Genomic DNA, 14,577 nt, shown 5'->3' with positions numbered 1-14,577 from the left:
GCATATGATTTACAAAAGTAGATAAATATTTCACATCAAAGCCTCCCATGGCTTATAGAATTTTCTTTGCTTGAGTGGTTTCTGGGGATGAAGTTCAAGCTGGAACAGATATTATAATGAAATCTTAGTGAACTTTGAAGAGTTCTGAAGGATTGAAAACATTTAGTGAAACAAGAAAAATATCACTCCTTTCCATAGATAATGCTGTAAAAATATAACCAACTGAAATATTATATTAAATAACTTTAGTGACATTTAATATTTTGACAGTTCTGTATTTACCATATGAACATAATGTGAGGATTTAATTACACGGTTGCTATAAAATCATTAATAACAGAGTGGTAATCACAGTAAGAAATAGTGCAAGGTGGTATGTCAGATTCTGGTCTCCACCCTACTTACTTGCTATGCGATTTTAGGTAAACCATTTAACCCAGGGTGTTCATTTTTTTCCATTCCATAAAAAAAGGGATAATAAAGTATCCACCTCCTAGGATTATGAACTACTGTTATTTTTATCATATCATTTACCTCTAAATACATCTTAAAACCTACTTTATAGTGCTGTTCTTTTAAAAGTCAATTTTCTTTTAAATGAAATAAAGAAGAAAGAACCACTGTCTTTTAGAGTTAATCATCCATTTATCATGTATTGTGCTCACCATTCCTACCTCTAGATCCAAGTTTCCAGCTGGCCTCATGGCCTTCAGCCTGAAGGACAGTCTGTACTTACCATTTCCTGTGTTGCAAATTGTCTCAGCTTTTGTTAACATGAAGGTATCTTGATTTCTTCTCACTTTTGGAGGATTTTTTGGCTGATAAAATTTTATTTTTTAACATCAATACTTAAAAAAAAGTAATGTTTCTGTAAATCAGTTTTTCTTATCTTTATATGCCTGTACATAATGTGTCTTTTTTATCCTCTGGCTGTTTTCAAGGTCCTTTTTTTTCTTTTCTTTGAATTTGGTTTATACCATTTTGACTATGGTATGTGTTGTGTGAGTCTTTTAATACTTATTTTGCTTGCGTTTTACTGAGATTCTTGCATACATAAATAAGTTTTTTCATCAGATCTTGAAAGGTTTTAGCTATTATGTCTTCAAATATTTTTTCTATTCCAATTTTACACTTTTCTGTTTCTGAGGAACAATTACATATACAATAGATAATTTGATATTATCTACAGTTCCCTGAAGAGCTCGTCATTCTTTTCCAATCTTGTTTTCAGATTGGATAAATTCAATATTTATATTTATATTTTAGTATCATAGATATTTACTATTTTATACATTTTTATAGATAAATATTATAAATGTTTAATATGCAAAATAATATAATACATAACACATATATATATATTTATATATCATATGTTATATATTATAATTTACAATATAATTATTATTAGTAAATATATAGTATATTAATATGAATATATTATAATACAAATATAAATATTTATAATTCATGTAAATGATATGTAAATAAATATATTTAACCTATAAAATTTAGACATATTTAATTTATATTTTGATTATATATAAGGTGTGTAGTATATTATATAAAAATAATGTATAAATATAATATTCTATGTTATATGTTTAATATTTTATACATAGTTCATGTAATATAAATATTTATATTTAATATAAATATGTAAGTATAGATGTATGTGACAATATGTATGCATATATTTCAATATGTATGCATATTTTTGCTTTAAATAATATATGTTAATTTTTTATGACTCGGAGGCCTAGCTCCTCCATTTATCTTTTTGCAGATTATAATTATGTAGCAGTTACCACCGTCCTTCCTCAGTAGATTTATATTTCCTTGATATCCTGAACTCACACATGGCCATACAACTTGCTTTGGTCAATGAAATGTGATTGAGAGTGACATGTGTCAATTCCAGACATTTCTGTAAGAGTCAGTGTGCCCTTCATCTGATATTTTCTTTTCTCTCTGCTTTGTTGTCTATCCGTCTTCCAGAAAGTTGAAGTCTCATCAGGCTGAGTTTGGCATGAAAATTACAATCATGCAAAGCAAAGATCTATGATGATCTGAGGGAAGAATAAATATTTGTTGTTCTAATCAATGAGATGTGGTGTCACTTGTTACTGTAGCCAAGTTAATTTATCCTGCTGATACCTTAGATAATATATGTACTAATGTATTACAGTTTTAGAATAACATGTCATTTTTAACTACATTCCATTAGATATTTCTTGGAATTTTATTAGTCACACAGAATAATTCAAAGTAATAGACATATTTAGATTATTGAATCATCCCCTTCAAAAGGATAATGTGTGTTTCCATTTATGTAAATCTTCTCTTATGACACCAAGGAGGCATTTTAGTGTCTGTTATAGCATAATTTATGTCAACCTTTTTCTAATGAAGAGTAAGTATTTTTATCTTTAATCTATTAATAGTAGGATAATAAAATATTCTGCATAAATATTTGACATGACATCTAATTAATCCCCCATCATAAATGCATAGAGTAGGATTATTAAATTAAAGATGATAATGATCTTTAAACTCTTGATTACTGCCAAATAATATCTTAGAAAAATTGTTTGAATTTACTTTCCCACCAGCAATATATCTATACTTGTAATTTCATACATACAATATTATTATTATTAAATTTTATCTTTTCTGCAGTAAAGCATTCAGATGGGTGAGTAGATGGATAGAGAAATAGGTAGATAATGTGTGTTTTGTGAGTGTTGGTGAGGAAACCTCCACAAATAACAAGTATTTTAAATGCATGTATGTATATGTGCATATACATACGCACGTGTATTTTTCACCTAAACAGTGAAATATACAGATATATATTCTTACACATATTCATATATTGTTGGCTGTCGCTAGCAGAGTTAGAAATCATTATTTGATCAGTCTTACTTAATTTGTAGCCTCTAACTTCCTATTGGAGTACAATGCAAATCCCAGACATCATATAATTTTACCTATAAATTCTTCACCCAAGAATCTTTCACAGATAAGAATGCAGCACCATTACTGCTATTAGCAAAATCATAGTACTTCCTTATATTGATAGCTATATGATACTCACTTTGCTCAAATTTCCCCAAATATCTCACAAATATTTGATGTTTCAGACTTTTTTGTTTTTTTGTTCCATTTATAAATGGAATTTTGATGAAAAATTACTTAAAATAAGACTGCTTTTAACATGCTGTGCATATATCCTTGTAAATGTGTGATTCGTCTTATCTTTGGTCTCTACATAAAAGTGGAACTGTGGGATCATGGAACAATGAATCTTCTCCTTTTTTAGGGGGATGATACTAAATAATTCTCCAAAGTGTTTATACTTATTAATCTAACCACTAATAGTAAATTATTATTCTTATTTCTTATTGATTTACATCCCAGCAGAATTTACTTATAATAGTCCATTATCTATTGCTATATCTGCTTTCTCTAATTATTAGTGCAATCGAGAATCATTTCATGTTTAATTAAGGCTTTTGTGTTCTATCTTGATTTTTTGTTTAGATCCTTGGATATTTTTCTCTAATAAGAAGCTTTGTCTTATTATTATTAATTATTAAGATAATTTGTAAGATACCTATATATATTCTGAATATTAATCCTTGTAATAAGCAATATAAACATTTTCTTCTAATCTTTGTTTTGACTTTTACAAGGTTTACTGGCACATAGAAGTCATGTAGAAGTTTTACATTTTAATGCAGTCAACCTCTTCCTTTATGCAGCCTTTTGTTTCCTGTATAAAAATTATTCCATATTACAAGACCATAAAGATATTTTATATATTCTCTAAACATTTTAAATGGTGCTTTCACATTTACATATTTAATCTATCTAAAATGTATTTAGGATATTTCTCCACTTGGTTAGTCACTTTCCTCAATACCACTTTTTTTTTTTCTCATTTTTCCCCCAACATTTCTGCTATTCCTAGGTCTCATATTCATGTTTCTACTTCTTGTTTACCCATTTTTTAAAAATTTATTTATCCCTCCAAGAAGAAAACTCAAAGATGGTGTAATTATAATTTTCTGATAAATCATGTTATCTTGATTAAGTCAATTACTACTATTCCTCTTTTTCCTTCAACATTCTTCTTTACTGTTCTTAAAATTTTATTCTTCCACAGGAAGTTTAAAATTAGCTTATAAAATTTGATTTGAAAAATCTTATCAGGATTTTGATTGGAATTTATTAAATTCATACATTATTATAGATAAAATTAACATTTTACTTTGATTATTCCTGTATTTCCCCATTGTGTTATTCTTTTTTTTCTTTTCTTTTACATAACATTTCACAGTTTTCTCCATATGTTACGTCCATCTTTTTTTACTGTTCTATTTCTAGGTGATTGCAGTAGACTTTTCTGCTTTTTACCCACACTTCCATTCTCTCCTCTAGACCCTTGGAAGGATTAAACTACCCCACCTTGAAGTTAGATGTGGACCGTTTTCTTGATTTGACCAATGAGATGTGGGCAAAACTGATGTTTATGATTTCTAAATGTCAGCATTTAAGAATCAGTATCCCATTCCTTATGATCCTATAATGAACTCACAGCAACCAAGGATGTCTCATGTTACACATGGAAGCTACAGGACAGTGTTGCTTCCTTCAGCCTGGATGGTTGGTATACGGGGGATATGAAGGATAATTGATCTGGAGACACAATCAGACTTGCAGTGGACACTGAATCACAAGAAAGAAGGTTTCCCGTGTTAAACTTCTCAAGTTGGGTGTTCTGCAGCATAATTTATTCTAATCTGATTGATATAGTACCCTCCCAGTAAATTTTCTATGTAGACTATATATATAACAGTAAAAATATTCTTTCTTCCTTTGTAACCCCTATACCACTTATACATTTTCCTCATCCTCTTGCATTGGAAAGAATCTTCTGTGCATTATTGTACATGCACTGAATGCTCATTGGATAATAAGGGGACAGAGGATGACTTTGTCTTGCTCGTTTGCTTCAGAGAATAGCTATTAAGGTATCTCTAAAAAGTACTACTTTTGTTGTAGGTCTCTGACAACTGATCTTTATCAGGTAATAGAATTTTAACTTTTATTCCTTCTTTATTTGATCAGTTTTTAAAATCACATATGATGCTGAATTTCACCAAACATTCTTTATATATCTTTCTCCTAAGACTTGGAATCTGGTGATAATTATTCAAGGTAGTTTTGTATTCTAGGTCCTTTGTTTTTACACAGAAAGTTTAGAATGGACTTGTAATTTTCAACAACAAAAATAAAAACAACAGCAACAACAAAACCCACTGTGATTTTTGAATTCGTAAATCTATTTGGGGAGAATTAATAGTAATAGCAGTATGGAATGTTTGTTAACTTCATTATACGTCATTAGTTTTATATAAAAAGACTGTAGACTCTAGATCTGAGCTGTTTTGGTTTATTTGTTTGTTTGTTCTGATTTTTTTCCCCCAGAAAAGATTATCCCTGTCCTGTTAGGCAGGTGTGATGAGGGGCTGATTGCAGCTAAATCAGGAGATGAAGAAGGTCCCAGTTGATAGCTGCTTCAGTAACACCAAGTCCTCCTCTGGTTTCTAACATGTGTAGCCTGTGGGCTCTGCTGTTAGGCTTGTTGCAGACTCTTCCTCCAGGGGGACTTTGTCTCCTGGACTCCAAGAGGATGCAGCCCTGCTGTGTACCCTCCCTTCCCAGTCCAACACTCAGCAAATGCCCCATGGAGAAAAGCAGCCTCCTCCTAGATGGGGTCCCCCTGACGTCTGACCTAGCAGCCTTCCCACTCTGCTGGTGTCTTTCTCTTGCAGAGTCCTGTGCCCTGAACCAAGATCATGACCATTCCCTCCAAGAATTGCCAAATGCCCCCAAGAAGATAATGTCCCATATCTCAGCCCACTGACTGAAGGCTCTTCTCCATAGAGAATTTTAGTTTAACTGGTCGCCTCTCTGACCCTCCTTTATCTTTAAAGATTTGATTTCTGTAATGTGTCCACCTTTCTTCTGGCTTATGTGGTAGGGGGCAAGAGTTTGTCACTATCTACTATATACCCTTTAAAAGAGGAAGTTCTTGTAACATTTTTGAATGAATTCTTTGGCAATTTTGAAGAATTTTACCATGATTACCGGTATTTTGAGATTTTGTACTTCTTGAGCTAAACATGGTAATACTATTATCAGAACATTATACATTCATACTTTCATGCATTCATTTGTTCATTCATTGACTTTTAATTATATTAGCATAGAAATGTACATAGCTGTCTACTACATCATCTTGTTACAAATTTAATTCATGTTTTCACTATTTCAAATTAATCAGTGATTTATTTGTTTAAGCACCTTAATCTCTTTTTATCTCATTTTCAGTTTACACTTTTACTTTCCAAATTTTATTCTCTTTGCTTTAATGTGTTTGATGTTATTTTCTACCTTTTCGAATATCCCTGTATGTAAGAATACAGAGTGAAAATTTCTGCCCAAAATAATGTTATAAACACTAAACGAGATAATAATGTAAAGGCTCTTAACACAGGTCTTAGCCCATTTCAAGGGCTCAACATCATAATGATATATAAGGTTTTATTTAATTACATCTTTGACTTATACTATATTTTTGATACATATTACTCTCATTATAATTGTTACTTTATATAACTTTTAATTCAGTCTTTAGCCCATTTCTGATCCTAAACGTATACATATAATATTTATATAAACTATATATGTCCATATATGTATATATTTTTATAGAGAGATACACACATGTATATCTAGAGGTATACACATATACGTATAGAATAGAGAAGTTACACAGAAGGGAAGATTATATTTAATTGCTCTCCCTGATAAAGTCTCACCACGAACATCTCTCAGTGGCCCTCTCCTTTTGGATCTCCCCTCTCTCCTGCAATCGGCAGTCTCCTGCAGCCTCCCCGCCCCTCCATCGCCCACTGTGTCTGAGCAGCTCTCTCTAAGGAGCCATCCCCTAGCGCTCATCAGGCAGTGTTCAGTTCATTATGATTTTGGCTCATACCCCTCTGTATTCCTTCGTTACCTTTATTCTAAGCAGGAGGATACATTTCCTGCATTCACTTACACCAAATGAAATAACTATTTGAATAATTACCTTACCTTCCCTGCACCCAGGAATAGTTATTACCTTACCTTCCCTGCACCTAGACAAGAGGAGAAACTTGCAGCAGTGGAGTGAAGCTTTCTTCTGACCCATTTATTATTTGCCTGCCCATTTGTTGGAGGCACTTGCTAGCACTAAACCACCAACAATAACCTGTTTTTTTCTGTTGTTAACTGTTGTGTGTCATCTAATGCATCACATCTCCATTTTAGCAAAGGCACAATTGATGTAATGCCAGAGACTTTCCTAGCTGCCATCATTAACCAAGAATTCTCCCTCAAACACCTGTTACCCTGCAGACAGAAATATCATTAGAGTATATCAGCCTTAAGGAAACATCTTGAACCCTAAAACATAGTGCTTCTGGAGAGCGGTGCTGCTTTCTTTGAGGGGTTGAAAAAAATGAAATCTTTCCCTCCTTGGCACTTTCACAGCACAGTCATTCAAGGGAGGGGTGATTCTTGCATATTTCTGTGTTCCCCGTGAGGACACAGTTGACTGTTTATGAGGCAACATCACCTAGAGTCTCCGTTTTCATCTCACTTGTTAAAATAAACACACTTGCCCTGATTCTAGTCAGTTTCTGCAAGAGAGCAATTTCTCTGTCTTACAGCAACACTTCTTAAAATCTTCCTCCCGACCTAAATCTCAGGGCAGAGAGAGAAATGGGACCACTTAAATGTCAGGGTGAAAGTATAGCTTCAGAGAAACTGAAATTCATACTGAACCCTCATGTTTCACCTGTAAATACCATGTGAATTTTTACCATGCGCCATTTACATTTATTTTTTTCGGAGAAGTAGTATTTTGTGTAACTCATCTTCAAGCAAAATGAATTCTACCTGAAAGTTCCCCGTCTTTATCTTGCAGCTTCTTATCCTCTCTGACATATTGAGTCCCAGTTTTTAAATTTAGGGTTTATGTTTCTTAGTTTCTCTTACTTGGAAATACTGTATCCCTTAAGTAGCAGATCATGGAATAGTTTATCAGTCAACTAGTCAGTTACAGTTTAGTATGAATAAGCTTGTTAGATCTTTCTTAAGAAAGAGTTAGTGTAGAAGAAAAGGTAGTATAATTATGAGGAAGCTGGTGAGCTAAGAGGGGAGAATGGACAACACTGAGTGAAGACAATGACACGGAGCTGAACAGGAGGACCAAAGAATGACTGTGAAGCAACACGCATCCGACTATTATTTTAGGAACTAGTACTAGGGATCAGAAGCTGGCCTTACTGTTTAATTAAGGCAATTTTAATAACTTCTATAAGCAGTAGTTCTTTTAATCTTACAAACTACATTCCTAATAACAATTAGCAAGAAAAGGTAGAACATATTCTCAGATTAAAATGAGATCTAATAGGAAATAGATATGAGTGATTGAGGCAAATACAAGGTCATCTAAGCACGCCTCACAAGGTTGGCACAAATAGCCTGCTCTAGGAGTTCAGTTCATGAAGAAGGGGCCATCGAGATTTTTAGAGGATGAAGATATATTTAATAGCCTCATATGGATAATGTGGATAGTAAATGGATAGACTAGAAAAAATCAAGTTGTACAGGAAAAGAGCTCATGGCACATTTGAAAAATCACCAATGTTTAAAACTGACTTCATTTTTTTAGAGCAGTTTTAAGTCCACAGCAACATCAAGCAAAAGTATAGAAACTTCCCATATACCCCCTTCCCTCATACACAGCAACTTCCCCATTATCAACATCCTCCCTCAGAGTGGTACGTTTGTTACAGCTGATGAATCTACACTGACACATCATTATCACCATAGTTCACATTAGGATTCACTCATGGTGTTGTACACTCTATAGGTTTTAACAAATATGTAATGACATGTATCTGTCCTTATAGCATCATAGAGAAGAGTTTCACTGCCCTAAAAACCCTCTGTGTTCTGCCTTTTTATCACCCTCTCCTTCAATACCTGATACCATTGCTTTTTACTGTCTCCATAATTTTGCCTTTTCCAGAATGTCATATAGTTGGAATCAGACAGTATGTAGCCTTTTCATATTGGCTTCTTTCACTGAGTAATATGCACTTAAGGTTCTGCCATGTCTCTTCATGGCTTGATAGCTAATTTCTTTTAAGTACTAAATAATATTCATTTGTCTGATGTACCACAGTTTATTTATCTATTCACCTACTGAAGGGCATATTGACTGTTTCCAGTTTTTGGCAATTATGAATAAAGCTGCTATAAACATCTATGTGTGAGTTTTTGTATGGACACAAGATTTCAGCTCATTTTGGGTAAATACCAATGAAGACGTTGCTGGATCATAAGGTAAAAGTATGTTTAGTTTTGTAAGAAACCACCAAACTGTCTTCCAAGGTGACCGGACCATTTTGCATCCCCACCAGCAATGAATGAGAGTTCCTGTTGCTCCACATCCTCCCCAGCATTTGGTGTTGTCAGTGTTGCGGATTTTCATCATTCTACTAGAAATCATCAGTTTTTAACTTGGCTGGAATTCAGGGCATTTGTAGGGGAGTAGTAGAGGCTAAATAAGTAAATTGAGCTCAGGCTGTAACTGACCCTAAGAGCCCCCCTAGAGAGACCACATCATTCACTAGACAGATGATCTAAGTGTCCTCTTCCCATTTTTCAAAGGTCAATTCTTTCCAGGTCCAAGTGGAAAGAGAACAGAGTTTATCTTACAGTCCTCCAGTTTGGGGCTCTGGATTTGCTTTTCCCTGGCCTCACCAGTCCCTCCCAACCTGCCCCTACCCCCCAAGCCCTCCCACCTAGTGTCTCTCTGCTCATTCCCTCCCCTGCAGTTCCCTTCCTGGCCCCTTCCCACACTTCTCATTCTCTGACCCCATCGCACCCTCCCTCCTACTTACCTCTCAGCCCCCGCCCATCTCCTCCTGCGCTTTTCCTCCCCCGCTCGCCCCAGTGGGACGGATACTGCCCAGGAAGATGGTGCTCTGCGAGTGTCACAGGAAGGAGGCCTCAGCTGCCTTGACTTCTCTTCTTTTACACCCTGTCGCCCGACCCCAGCCAAGGCTCTACAGGTGGGTCAGGGCACACCTGAGCTCCTAACACAGTATTTTCTCCTCTTCACATGCCATGACTTTGAAGAAAGGGCACCACCCCAAACCTGTGATGGGTCAGTCTCTATCTGCCTTTCCAAAAATGGGACTCAAACTCATAGGGGTGGATTTGCCCCATAATCCATCCCCTCTCCCAGAAGTGCATGTTGAAATCTGACTCAAGAATGACCTGTGACACCCCAGGTGCCAAGAATGTCCCAGGAAGGGCTTTCATGATCCAGCTAAAGGTCCCAAGGGCTTCCTGGGACAACACTGTCTACCCCCTTCGGAGGTCATGGTTTCTCATCTTGGCAGGTGACAGTTTACTGTCAGACACAGGAACCACGCACGTGTGTGGAGATTCTCCCTACACAGACATGGACTGCTGCCACCAGCTCACCTGCAGCTTCCCCCACTGCCTAAAGGCCACAGGTCCTAGTGCAGCCAACAGCCTGGGACCTCGCTCCCATCTGTTACCACAGGTCCCCATCCCAGTGACGCTGGTGTCCAGGTACTCATCCCTTCCTGGCATTCTTAGAGACAGCTATTTCATGAGGCCTGAAATATGGCTTGATCAATGTGAAAACAAATGCCTGCATGCCTGCTTCTGGCTTGTCTGGAATTGGGCACCCACTCACTTGTGAGAGATAACGACGTGGTGAGAGAGTAATTGAGGTCAGCTTCTGTCATGCCTGGAGTGTGGCTCTACCCTGCGTTTTTTCATTTTTTCATTTCCTCTTAGCCTAGAAGAGGTCATGGCAGTAACTGACCAGTATGAAAAAACGCCAGTATTTTGATTTTGCATTTGAAGGTGTGTTTTGAAGGTGGTCATTGGAAACCATCAGCACACCCAAGGAGATTTTGTGAGAGCAGGCTTATCTGTTTCAGTAGTTTAAGCCTTTTGCTTACAAGAGGATAAATAACACTATAGAAAAAAATATTTTCGAAAAGCAATGCTTTCTTATTAGTTTGTCAACCGAAGAAGGTAACTGGCATTCTGTTCTGGACACAGATGCACGTGAGGCCAGAGCACTAATACATGTGAGCCCTGAAGTCGTAGAGCTTGGGGCTTGGTTACCATGACAATCACCCACCTCTCACCTATGGTGCACCTGTGACAATTAAGATTAACTGTTGTATTTTACTTCTGGCCCATGGATGGACATCACAAAGAGCCAGTTTGGGAATTTATACAGTTAAAATCCCTGCTGGAATAAAGTATTCCCATGCCTGGGTCCCACCCAGAGATTTTGGTTTGCTTGTTCTGTGATCAGACCTGGACATTGGAATGATTAAAATGTTCAGCCAGGATTATATATCCCTGATCGCCATGCAAGGTGGGGATTAGGTCTCAGGCAATATTGTTCCAAAGCTTCTTTTCTCTTTTGAGTCTTGGTTTGAAGACTGATTAAAAAAATAATAATGGTCAGGCACCTCTGTTCACACATACTCTCCAGGATTCCAATTAGCTTTTGATAAGCACAAAGTTTTCTGGGCTTGATAGGATGTTATATTGAATCCAAGCACCTTTCCTTTTCCCAGGAGGTGCCTTACTTTACGTTAACAGACCCAGGAATGAATGACTTCACCAGGAACCTGGAGGCCATCTGAGGGCTGACCCACAGGGCCCTACCCTCCACCACTCATGGTTTTTCAACTTGTGAACTGAAGGTGTTAAACTGTGTTACCATGAAGTTCCCTCTCAACCTGCATTTCTACCAACAGCTTAACTGTGTCACAGGCATTAGAGATATTTACAAACGGGTGTCTTATCCACCTTCTTCTGCACATGTCAAGGCTGAATTTCATTTCTCTCTTTAAAAGTGGGCTGGCATGTGAGTTGATTTGGCCATTCAAGTATGAATAGAAGTGAACTACATGACTGCAGAGTAGAAGCTTTAGGAGCCAAGGCAAGATTTAATACATTCCCATTCACCTGCTCTGCAATGGTGGTAACTTGGGCTGAGATGAAGCTTTGTTAGTCTGAACATGGAATGATTATCCTGGGGCAAAACATCTTTGCCAACTCACATTGTAAAAACTAGAAACCTTAACTGTTTAAACCACTGAGGTTTCAGAGATGTTTGTTACTGCAGCACCACATGGTTTTTCTGACTCATACAATGTATCCCAACTTCTGAAACCTTCATGCGGATGTTTTAAATGCTTGGTGCCCCACCTAGAGTGACTTAGTCAAATGTGTGATGATCATGATAATCCTGATAGAGCAACTTGTTTGATTTACCAAAAAAGAGATCATTTTTCGTGTATGACAACTATTAAACATGTTTATGACTTCATTTGTCAATTTCTTGGACTTTGCCACTGTGACTTACAGATGTGAATGCGAGCCAGAGATTTTGGCTTCTAAGGATGAATGTTTAAGAATTTTGACTCTAAGTGGCAACTGCCAATGAAGCAGTGGGAACGTTTTTGCAATTTAATGGTCAACTATTTGGACATTAAATGCTACAGAACTTGTAAAAGAAGCTTCATAGGAAGTGAATTTCCCCCTTTGAGATTTAATATTATTGGGTTTAACTTTCATACCTGAGATTTGGTATTAGCTTATACTTGTGGCAATAAACTGGATGGATGGCATTCAGCTAAGATCATATGCACAAAATTACATGAAGAATTGAAATATCAAGGTTCATGTAGCACAGCTGCTTGCTAATGAAGACCCATCACTAATGAAGACGTTTATTCTCTAAAAGGAGCTTCCACCTGAGGCTGCGAAAATACACGAGAGATGAGTAAACTAAGACAGAGACAGGAGGCATTATTCCTAATTAAAGATCAGTGAAGTATTTGCTGAACCTCAGATACTGCAATGAATAGATCACTGGTTGTGACGGTGGAATTCAGGCTCACTTCCTGGCTGATACTGTGCTGGACTAATTTAAATTTGAAATTGCCAATGTATTTTGCCCTGTGTTCCTGTCACTTTAAAATGCAGTTCCTTGTATCTTTGGTCTTGATTCATGCATTCCCAAATAGGGCTGTGAAATACCAAACACTCTCGAACCTTAACAACAGTGGCTGCTGCAAACACGTACAGCAAAACTGTTCTCTTTCCTGCGCTGAAGATGCTACAATACTGTTACCTGCCAGAGTCAAAGCAGGTCCTATAACTTGCCTGATGGTTGGAAGTGCATCTTTCTCTTTCAACACACTCTACAGTGTGTACTTGCTTTGTAGAAACACATGGTAAAAATGAAGAAAAAAAATCATCTATTTGGGATATTCCCAAAGAAGCTTTCAGGAATAAGTACAACGTAAAGTAACAGAATGACAATCACTGAGGCTATTAAGTTTGAGGCAATAATGTGCAATACAGAATGGCCGACGGAGCCAATGAGGGGATACTGGACAGACATGGAAGGCTGAAGTGCCAAGGACAGTTCTCAGCCCAAGGACAGCTGATTGTGGAGTCTCACCCCTGTGGTAGATGGCCTGATGCCACCCATCCACTGAGTGGTTATGCAAACAGGAATGTGTGGGGACATTTTGATGAAAGCTTATGTCAAAGATTTTTTACAGACCTCGAATGATAGCTCATGTGTTGTTTCGTGTGCAGAGTTCTCCGGTCCACAGCAGCAGAGTGTAATGACATTTGGCTACTGATGTCCACCAGTTCATCATGGGTATTTATTGTATGTCTTGGTGCCAGAACTGAAGATATATAAAAGGAAACAAAGCTAACGTCTGCTTTTCAAGGTGGCAAATCCGGGTGGCCCTTGAGGCTTATGTTCTCGTTTCTATGGGGTCTCAGCAAAGAGATAACTTAGCTGATTGGCTTAACTCAACAGAAGAACAGGCTGATACCAGCCACTGCTCACCTTTCCTAGCAAGGAACTTCTCACAACAGAGAGCATTCATTGGTGATAGTCACACAGGTGTTCCCTGCTCCCTGACCCTAAATGTCAATGAGCGCTCTACACTGGCAGGTTGGCCATGGGACATGGCAACTAAGGTGTGGGATAGCGAGAGTTCAGGGGTACACATGCTCTTCTGTTTCTCAGCTCTTAAGTTTTCTTAGCAAACCCCCTGTTCTACCTGCACCAAGAACTGGTGCTATTGAAACCATGCTCCAGAGAATTAACAGAAGCTGATAAGTAGTAGAAATTCTTAAACTTGTCTTAAAGAACAACAGGTAAGGGAACAGATTATTAAAACCCCTTTGCTCATAAACTGCCTTCAGTGATTAAGCTCATTTTCTTTTTTTTTTTCTTTTTTTCTGTTTTTCTCTTTAACTGCATACCTTCCCAGCTTCATGCAGCCCAGTTGTTTCATACGAACTTGGAGTCAGCTCCTGCCCAGTGAGAGCCGACTGGGGCTGGTTGGGACCACTGACCCTAAA

The sequence above is a fragment of the Balaenoptera physalus genome, assembly GCF_965194825.1.
Source record: "Balaenoptera physalus genome assembly, chromosome: 3".
Classification (NCBI taxonomy): Eukaryota; Metazoa; Chordata; class Mammalia; order Artiodactyla; family Balaenopteridae; genus Balaenoptera; species Balaenoptera physalus.
Note: the sequence above shows the minus strand (reverse complement) of the source record.